Genomic DNA, 10,928 nt, shown 5'->3' on the forward strand with positions numbered 1-10,928 from the left:
GCTTCACTGTAATGTCACTGCCTAAGAGCCTGGTTGTAGTATACTATAGTTAAAGACACGGATAGTTGCAGATACAATGGATGTGTTGCTGTTTTTAATATACGTACTACTTTCTCGTCTGTTTGGATGCGGCACAGACCGATCATTTGATTCATGTGCAGTAGATCGGCATCTACATATTCTGCACTATGAATCAAATTGAAAGGGACTGTTTTGGTTTTCTAGCAGATGTGCAGTTGTTGTCCTTATAGCGCAGCAGCCACGTGGCCTATGAAACTTTGTCACCCTCATGGACCCTTGTGGCTGTATAAAGTGTAAGATCAGCCCAACACTGACCTTGAGGTGGTCCCGCTCCCCGTACAAGTTGCAACACTCGTCTCATCATGCACAGTACAGCTAAGGCTGACTAGATATCTCAGTGGTTAGAAACATAATCCCATGACTAAATGATTTAACTTTCAATCCCTGTAACAGCCATTGTCCTTCAACATTACAGGGAGACCTATTAATAAGAGCATTAGCTAAACTGCCTGGACTGCTGCGTAGGAGCTATCAGAGAGATGTAGGCTGGGGTCAACCTTGATGTATAATTTGAGCCGCTCCGCAAAGGAGCGCAGTGACAGTGATGGATAACCCGGGGAGAGGGTAAAGAGGAGAGAAGACGGCCGGATGGACAGAGACGGGCAAAGGAATAAGGAACAGTTTCAGGCAGATGTGAAGAGAAAAGCAGACATCAAGAGAAGAAATGAGACCAAAGCCACAAAGGGAAAGGAGAAATTAGCTTCAAGCGGAGTAAGTCAAATCAAAGCACCCAAGTCTCATCTGTAGCCTTTTTTTTTTTTTTTTTTTTTTTTCCTAGAGAAGCGCTTTGGATAGGGATTACATGGGGAGCAGTGCCAGGGAGACAGAGAGGTAGAGAGACACAGAGAAAGCATGGGGCAACAGAGGGAAAGAGAGGGGGTGCTGACCTACTTTGAATGGGAATTCTAATACTGCATCAGAACCAGCGAAGGGGAGGAAAAAAAGAGGAAATGAAAAGAAGAACAAGATGATAGAGGCTTCTAGCTAACAGAGGCTCCTCAAGCAAATTTAAAGCAGGCAGTAATTCTACCACAGAGGACTCTACAGTCCTACACAAGCCTTTGTCTCCAAGCAGCTCCTTGAAGAAATCATCCAACTCCACAGAATTTCCACCAACTTCTATTCAAACCAGCACAAATCAATCTTTCTTTATAATTTGTCTGCATTAGGCTTTAATGGAAGCGACGTATACAAAGCTCATCCATCTTGTGTCCCAGCGTGTGTGAAGCCCTCAGTCTATTTGGTTTCCTCCCATATATCCCACTGTCTGAACCTGAATTCTTAATCCATTTATAATTAAATGTCATATATTTTAAAGGACAGGAGATTAATAGTGTGAGGTTGAGAAATGGTGGGCAGAGAAACAAATATTGACCATTGGAACGTGCCGGGACCATATGGCCACAGGGACTGAGAGGAGGAATAGTGTGTCTTTGTTGTTTTTGATAGATATGACAGAGAGATGAATGGTCATAGCATTTTAATCTTAGTGTTCAGTATGAGCAAACACACACAAAGACATACAAGCTGCACTGTCCTAGGAGTGGACGGTTGGTTTTCCACCACAAATACCCAGCGACACACAGAACAGAACAGTTTTCTAGCACACAAAAATCACAGCTGAGCACACAGATTGGTGTAAACATGTATTATAAGAAAAAAAAAGAAACTACAGACATTCACATATGTAATCAGTTTGTGTAGACAAAGGAATTAATGTGATACTCGCACATGTTCTTACCAATTACCAGCACAACAACAGCTTTGTGCTTCTGTCTTCCAGCATTTTGACAGTAAAATACAATTAGATGGGACAGTTCCTCATTTTTACTGCTTGTTATCTAATAAAGTATTATCTAAAATGCAAGAAGCTACCTTTGTGTTGTTGTGTGGCTACATACACCGATGACTAAAGGAATAGTTTTGGGGAATACAGTTATTTGCTTCACTGCTGAGAGTTAGATTGGTTTGGTTTGGCAAGAAAAGACTGGAAGCAGAGGGAAAAAGCAGACATGGGTCTACCCAAAGGCAAGAAATATGGCTGCCAGCACTCACTAATTATCACATTATGCATTGGTTTTTGTTTAGAAAGTGCAAAAAAAATGAAGTGCAAAAACAAACACGTTGTGGTCTTATGGGGACTTTTGTACAGAACTATTTACTGGCTGGGTTCAGTGAGTTCCTGGGGTCCTGCCATCAACGGTTTCTGGCTGCTGGCTATAGCACAGTATGCACTACACATGACAGAGGTATCTGTCCCAAACAACACTCAGCAAAGCATGTATTTCCCGAAATGTCAAACCAATTAAACACACCTTGTACAAGTCCCTGCATATTATGTATACTGACATATACAGTACTCTGCAGCCTGTAATGATCCATCCTACTTGTGCTTTAAAGATAAATAGACAAAATGGATTATTATACTCTACATTGTCTGTTTCCTTCTGATTTAGTTGTTGAGGTTTAGAGGTGCTACTGTGCAGCATTTCATAATAATACAAAACTTAACACTGTGTTGAAGTTACATTTATTCAGTGTTTCTAAAGTCTGATCATTTCTTACATTCCAGGAAATCTAAAAACACACAAGAGCATCTGATTAGTCAACCTCAGGGGCTCTAACTGGGGTATGAAGATCTAAGAGTTCTGCGAAATAAGATTTTGTCAGCCTGTTTACAACCTTCAAAACAAACCGTAAAATCTCAAAATCGATTCTGAAGCGGACAAGAAGCGGGTGGAGCGAGGCCAGTACTGATGTTATGTGATCACTTGTTGTTTTTCCTGTAAAAAGATGAGCAGCTGCAGCATTTTGTACCAGCTGCAGACACTGAAGAGATGGCTACTCTAAGTGACCATACAAAGAATTACAATAGTCTCAGCACATGGCAATAAAGGCAAGAATAATGTTTTCCTTGGGACAGAGGTAGTCGTTCACTGTTACCTGGATGGATTTAAATTTGAGTATATTCTAAACAGTCCAGCAAAGGTTGTACTGAATTTTAACTTTTCATTTTTACACAAAGATAGACTCGTCAATCATCTGCAAAACAATGAGATGGAACAAAATTCTTCCTAAATATGGACTTTAAGGGCAGCATATTCAGTGAAAGGAGGACTGGGCCCAGAATTGAGCTTTGAGGGATGCCACAAATAAGCGGGGTTACAGTCGAATGTTCACCTAAGTGAACTGAGAAGACTCCAATCTGTCAGATATGACTTGAACCCTATATATAAGCCATGAACCCTAAACCATAATATAAGGATACAATGATCCACAGTGTCAAAGGCAGCAGTAAGATCTAGAGGATCACCAGAATAAAAGATGTCTGAATTAATAATTAAAAGAAGATCATTAATAACTAGTAAAAGAGTTGTTTCAGCAACAGTCAATAGAAACAATAGAATCCCTCTGTATATTTTTGTTTTTTTTTAATCAAAGTAGTCTTCTAAGAATGAATGCTTGCATCGATTTTATTGGCCACTGAGTTTTTCCAGATGACATTGCATGCTTGGTGTTTTAAAGTTGAGTCGGATAACACTTTTTGATGTTTGACTCCGTGTGTTTTTTATCTGCAGCATCTGGTCCCATGCTGCGCCGCTACAGAAGTCTCACCGGAATGAATGAGTCGGCCGTGTTTTCTTGACAAGATGCTAATGCAGGTCTGAACGTGGCCTGAGGGGACATTTTCTCACACCCCAAAAAGAGGTTTCCACCGAGAGGTCAGAGGTTGTTCACAGCTTTAGCCCGCCGCCTCTGAAGCTGAAGGAGCGGAGTCTAACAAGACAAAATATCGCTTAGTTTTTCTATTTATAACACCTTTTCAGACAATATCCTCCAGCTATTTTCGTGTATTTGCCAGTCAAAACCTTTTGATGAGTATCTGCAGAGTACATGTGGTCAAGCCCAGTCTGCTCCCCTGAGCCTGGAGATGGATGGGAATAGTACAGGGTGTGCTCACTGTGGATGAGTCACCGGGTGCTATGAACACACACTCATTAGCACACACAGTCACACTCAGTAACACAGGGGTAGAAAGAATATAGCAATGGTAATGCAATTTACTGTAAAATCACAGGCAATAAAGTCTCACTTACACATCTACATTCTTTATATAGCTTGTGGATCTTTCTTCCCAAGCCTAGACTAATGTGTGATTTAACATTTTGTGGCTATTTTGCATGTTTGTCATTGGGTTTTATTAAATTCAGTTCTGCTAAAGCTGTAATGATGGATATAAATTGGTCCAAGCGTGAAATCTGATGAAAATATTTTATATCTTCAAGCTGCCAGAAAGTCCCCACAACCTTTTAAAACACCCTTCCTTCATTAACATTCGCATCCAATTAGCTCCAAATGCCCACATGTTGCAAAACTTCATATGGAACGAGAGCATTTATAAGGGCTGAAAATAAGCACAGCCGCACGCGAGCTCACACTTTATGTCGCCACCAGCCAGCTTCTTTACAACGCACACCCACGGGCTCATTTTCATAAGCTCTCGCTTTAAGTGTGCGAGAAGCTTTTCCACATGCATTTGACACTCTAATGTAATTGTCTCATAGATTGTCTGCTCTGCCTTTCGCAGACTAATGTGGAAACTTCTATAGCGGGTTAAAAATCCCCCCTTCTGATCAGCGCGCTCGTGGTTGTGTGAGATAGAAAATGCAATACAGGTGAAAATGAGCATTGACAACTCTCCGCCTGGAAAGAGGATGCCTCCGGTTTAAAGATTTCCCTGCCTTGTTTTGCTTCCTCCATCTGGGATCTGAAGGTCTGAGAGGAGAAGAGGATGATGTCATTCTCACAATCGATGGAGCAATGAGTCCACCTGATATGATTTCTGCTTAATTTATTAGCATCATGCACCACAGGAGCCTCTAGGGTGAAAGCAAGAAGCAGTAGCAGTGGGTTGGGAGGGGGGGGGGGGGTGAAATGACCTCTTCTCCTCTTCACACACATCTGCATTCACTGCATCCTCTTTATTTTTAATGCAAGACATGATACGTCAGCCAAGTGCCAATATACTGATGCATCCATGTGCTGTTCTTACATGGTTCTGATATGATTTGCAAAAACATAAAGGAAGCGCCACCTCTCTCCTTGTGGGAAATCAAGTGTTAAGGGTCTGGTGTTGACCTCAAAGTCTTATAAATAAGAGATAAAACCCGTCAGATGCTTCAGGCCAGGCAGGAGGAGGAGGTGGGGCAGCAATCAACAGCCTGGGACCAGTGGGAGGATAGAATCCCTGTGAGCTCATCGTTTGTCTGCCTCTTGTTCTTTTTCTTTTTCCATGTGCTGAAAAATAAAACTGTGTGTGAATACAACAACAGCGTGTAATGCATTGTGACCATATGGCTTTGCGTCAGTATGAGTCTTGGCATTCGCTGAACAACATTTTCATCGTCCTAGCGTGTTGTGGGAACGGCCTATGCATGTGTTTGGAGTGTGTGTGGGTGTGTATGCTCAGTCTAAACCTTGAGATCATGATAAAAGAGCCAGTCAGCCCCAACCATTTCCCAATTCTGAGGGATAAACATTCTGCACACCATGGTACAGTGTGTTTGTTTTTAACCGAGCTAGCAGTGCCTCGTATCTGTTGTTATGGTTATAAAAGGGTTAAATCTAGCCAGCTGTGCACAAAAAGTTGGTGACTAAAGCTTTGCCATTGAGTTATTCCATATCTTAGCCAGCTGCAGCTTTGAAGAACAGGAGATTAGATAGTGTGAACGGCATACAGACACTCCCTTGACCAGTAACTTTAAAAGTCCACCTTAAAATGTAGCTTTATTCTAATGACACAGAGGAAGATGAGAAACGGGTTGTTGCTATGCTACACATTTTACGAGATGGAAATGAGAGACGTACTTGTTACCGACTTGTGATTTCTGGTCTATGAACAGACTCTCGATCTGCTCATTATCATGTCCAACAAATACATACGTGGTTGTTTTATGACGTCCGTTCTGTTGTAGTGATGCCATGCGTTGGAAACACTAATACTTATTCTCCTATGCCAAAAAGTACTGATAAAATTCTGGTAAAATATTACATGCTGCTTTCACTATTTTTATCTTAACTATACAAGCATCTACAACAGATGCATTCTCCCAGTTATTTGTAAAGATATTCATGGTTTCCAGATGATGAATTCTGTGACTTGGGAGAGAACTTTATTTTCACATAATTCCATTAAAAAGTCAAATATGTATTGGGATTCATACAATACTCACATCAACTGCAGCTTATTGGCCAAGTTATTAACATGCTAACATGTTAAAATAAGGCGGTGAACTTGATAAACATCATCATGTTAGCATGGTTATTCTAAGAAAGCTACTATTTAGCTCATAGCAGCTCTAGGCTTAAAATCAGCCTCATAAATCTGCCTGCATGACTGTACACACATCATTACACTTGCAGTCATAAATCAACCCAAAACTGTGCTTCATCACAAACACAAACATAAGCTTACAAAAATGTACACGTGACCATTATGTTGGGGATTTGATGGGCTGGCCCAAAATACTGAAAGAAACAACAAAAGGGGGAAAAAGGGAGAGAACAGAGTGAGAGAATCAGGGCAGGGAATGTTATGACAATTATACTGCCTCATAAATGACTGAGCCCAGCCAAACTTGGAAGTAAAAGTATCCATAAAGTATGTGTATGTATGAGGAGTTGCTGTGTGTGTCTATAAATGCATCTGTTTCCCACAAGCTTGCATGTGCACCATGTGCTGTATGTATTTTTAATAAGTGGAAACGCTCGCTGGTGTTTTCCTTATGTAACTAGGATAAAGTAAAACTATGGGGGAATTTGACAATGAAGCCTGGACTGGAGGGCAGCCAGGGAGTAAAAATGTCCAGAGATTACAAGGATCTAAAGTCTAATGGCATCCCAATGTCACCCAGTGTGTCTTAGCTACGGGGATAACTGGGGGTCTGGTTCAGGGAATATGGGATTTACACTAATAGAGCAGAGAGAAAGAGGCCATGACCTCCTGAGAAAGACTAGCTGAGGACTCGAGTGTGTGTGTGTGTGTGTGTGTGTGTGTGTGTGTGTGTGTGTGTGTGTGTGTGTGTGTGTGTGTGTGTGTGTGTGTGTGTGTGTGTGTGTGTGTGTGTGTGTGCACGCTAAATCCTGCATGGACGGTTTGTGTGTTGTTGTTCTTCATGCACAGGGGTCACCGAGTTTGTTGCCTTTACCTTTGAGCCTGTAACCTTTCACAGTATCATACAGAATGTGTCACACTTCATCAGGCCTAATTGCATGTGGGGGAGCAGTTTAGAAGCAACAACGACCTTCGTTGGCGACTAACAAATTCCAGTCTCCTTGACCACAAACACATGCATATGTGCATGGAAATGCATACATATACACATACCTGATTTATGCATGCTGCTGTGTGCACACAAGTGGCCACTATGTCACAGTCCATAAATCACTTTAATGTTATGCAGAACATCTTGATGGTAAAAAGTGGTTGGATGGTTAACTTGTAACCATCGTGGAAGTAGCCAGAAGTGATGTAAATACTGTCAGATCTGGTCACTTGCTTTTTTCTCCACTTTCATTTAACACACAAAAATGTAGTTCTAGATAAACCTAAGGGCAATATTAATGTATTTGTCAATAACTATAATTTATTTTAGGAAACATCCATCTACAAAAATCTGCTTCATAACATAATAACATAGTTGTACTGTAAGTGTGGCCTGTTTTAAACCCGTTTACACTGCACAACTGTAAAAAATAAAATTATTTAATGATATCCTCATATGTGCTTCAAACAAATTGCTGCTATACCACCATTATTAACATGACTACAGGTAGTATTTTTGACATGCTTGCTAGTGTGTCCATATGTTTGTATACAAAGACATTTAAGGACATTGTGAATAATTAAATAGGGTGAAACATTTTTATTATTGACATGTAGTAGTTTCAAAAAGAATATCTGAATACAAAACAGCAGCTGAGTGATCTCAAGAACAGTAAACTGGATAGGAAAAGAAAGCATTTTACTCCGCATATTATTTATTTTTGTCTTCTCTTAAATGTTTGCCTACTTTTTTTTGGTAAAAAATACTGTGTATTTTCATCTCTCCAAAAACAAGGAATCTTGAAAATATCACTTGTGTTCACACAGCATGTTGTTCATTCAAATTTTAAAATGAATCCTTACAAATTAAAGACCTCTAAATAATATTTTCACTTAAGAACAAAGTAACAATACACTAAAGTATTTCTGTGGACCTGTTACACCCACTTAACTAGATGAATGGTTGTAAGATTTTAAAACAATCTAATTTATTGATATAGGTAAATATTTTAAGTTGCAAACATTATTTTGATGAGTTGTGTTGACCTAATACTCTTGGTAATTACACCAAGTTAATATTGTGGGTAACCTAAACTGAAATTTCCTCATTAATGGATTTTAAACACACTTCAAGTTGTTGTAAAGTAAATTGGATTGATGACTGAATTTTTCTCCAACTTGAATTCAAGTTCCTTTAGAATTAGTTTTTATGTAATTGATAATTAAAAAATACCATTAAATTGTAGAGAAAGGAGCAATTCCTTCAAACTCATTATAGCTCTTTGGTTGAACCTAATTTTATTAGAAGTTGTCATAATTGAAAAAACTGATGCAAACTGGTTTTTTTTTTTGTTAAGTCTAAACATTTGTTGTGTACCAGATATAATTACCTGCGTTCTTACTATAACTTGCATAAGGAGATGTTCAAAACGTTACAAGATGAAGCACAGGTCATTGTGAGGACTGAGGAACAGTCATTTTACAAACCCTCTCATGCACTGTGTTCCCAGTTGGCTGGTTTCTACCAGTCTTTCCACTTCTGGCTAACAGCAGCTAATTTACCCGTCTGAGTCACTTCATGACCTGCTCTACCACCCCATTATGGTTTAAGGGAGGATATTTCATTAAGGTTAATTCTTCATTGTCTGCTTCTATAAAGAGATAAGTACAGTTTGTAGTGTGTCTCAATCCTGGGTGCTGACCAGAGCGGTCAATAACAGTGTAGTGTGACACAAGGCGAGACAATGAACACTGGCTTTCTTTTCAGTCTGCCAGGAGACATCAACGGGGCCGATTGTACTACGGGGAATGGTGACATCATTCAGTCTCTCTGCAAGGCAATACGAACACAAACCCATCCTGCGCCGCCCTTTCTGCAGCCTAGTGACTCCAAAAACAAGCCTCACAAAGCAAAAGGTCAAAAAGCGCGGTGAGCATGGAGGCGGGACGAGAGCTCCATTGACCTACATGAGGGACATAATCAACAACGGTCACTTGATGCGTCGACACAACAACTTTTCCACACATGCCTACTATCGCTTCCCAGCAAACATACTACGCCACAACCCGCATCTGTCTCTAATTCATAATAGGCGGCTTGTTATTAGGCATCTCCGCCAACCCCCGCTGATCTGTCTGCGGGGGCCTCACCGCTTCAATGGGCCTCTTATATCTGCAGAGAGACGCAGCCAAACAAGACTGGCACAGAGAGGGAACAGCGTGGGCACGTGGGAAAAGCATGGGCGCTCCGTGGCTCATCTCGTGATCCAATACAATAAGTTTTAAATGGGGAAGCTGGCAGACGCAACGCAAAATAGATGAATGAGAGTCTATAGAGTGACCCCTTGTGACATGGTGCTCATTTTGCAGCAGGCAAATTACAAAGCCACGTCCAGAAAGAAAAAGATCGTGTTATTTGCAAAATTCAACATTTTCTCCCCATCATAGTAGCAGTTTTAGGATATTAAATGATCAAATTGTTAGAGTGGTGTCACTGTACACCATTAAAAAGGATTAGAAAACATCATGATTGAACAATACAACCTATTTGAAACCTTGGAAGTCATTAAATACATCACTGAATATTACACATGAAATTACAAAAGAATAGAATAGAATGAAGGTACATAGGAAATGTTTGGGTGTTTCTCAAGTCAGCTTTATATATTAATAGAAAAAGTGAAAGAATAAAAGCAAGATCATCAGCAAAAAAAACAGCAAAAAAATCATATATAGATTCTAAGAATAAAATAAGTAATCATTATAGAAAGCATGTGAAATTAAATACCCTGAGTAGGCATTGCACGTGTTATGTAGTAAATGACCATAGTCATATTGCACATGAATTGGGACATTATGTTGGGTGGTAGATGGGGGGGATTGCTGTTGGATGGGTTGTGGAATGAGCTACTTCTTCCCTCCTTAACGTCCTGAGCTACTATCCTAACAGCGGCTGGAAAAATGGAACCGATAAACTGTTTCAAGGCTGTAATCCAACCGGCGTCGCAAAATGTCCGACTGTTTGGGGATGCAAATGTGTGAGTCTCACCAGGATCCGGAGATGCCCTGAGTGTCATGCAGTGTCTGCTGTGTTTGCGTGTCCTTAGGGTTTGCAGTGGAACAAAACAGCCAAACGGACAGCAAGTCTGTTGGGAAAAACACACACAGGTGATTGTATCAGCCAAGGACTTGTCTGTGAATCAACATGGACGGCTTATCTGTCAAACTGCTCTCTGTGCTCCATAACAAGTTGCTCTGATAATCCGTGCAGCCCTGAAGACCAACCGAGTTTAAACGCTGGGTTGGAGTGTCCATATGGGTGTATACAAAATGAATTGCATATTTGTGTGTGTGGCTGATAAGCGTAAACAGTCCTCTCAGACTGTAGCATTTGCCTACACTGATTACATCTCTGCCTGCCCCGCCTTCTGCATCACACACACACACACACACACACACACACACACACACACACACACACACACACACACACACACACACACACACACACACACACACACAG

The 10,928-nt window shown here is 40.6% G+C and overlaps 1 long non-coding RNA gene across 1 annotated transcript; it reads right to left on the minus strand.

The window, feature by feature from the left end:
• Positions 1-1,544: 1,544 nt before the first annotated feature.
• LOC129347859 (uncharacterized) lies at positions 1,545-10,684 on the minus strand. The gene is made up of 2 exons (XR_008600153.1): positions 10,455-10,684; positions 1,545-5,379 (listed from the first exon to the last, which is right to left on the minus strand). It is a non-coding gene; the product is annotated as an uncharacterized LOC129347859 (long non-coding RNA).
• Positions 10,685-10,928: the final 244 nt, after the last annotated feature.

The sequence above is a fragment of the Amphiprion ocellaris genome, chromosome 21 (genome assembly GCF_022539595.1).
Source record: "Amphiprion ocellaris isolate individual 3 ecotype Okinawa chromosome 21, ASM2253959v1, whole genome shotgun sequence".
NCBI lineage: Eukaryota > Metazoa > Chordata > Actinopteri > Pomacentridae > Amphiprion > Amphiprion ocellaris.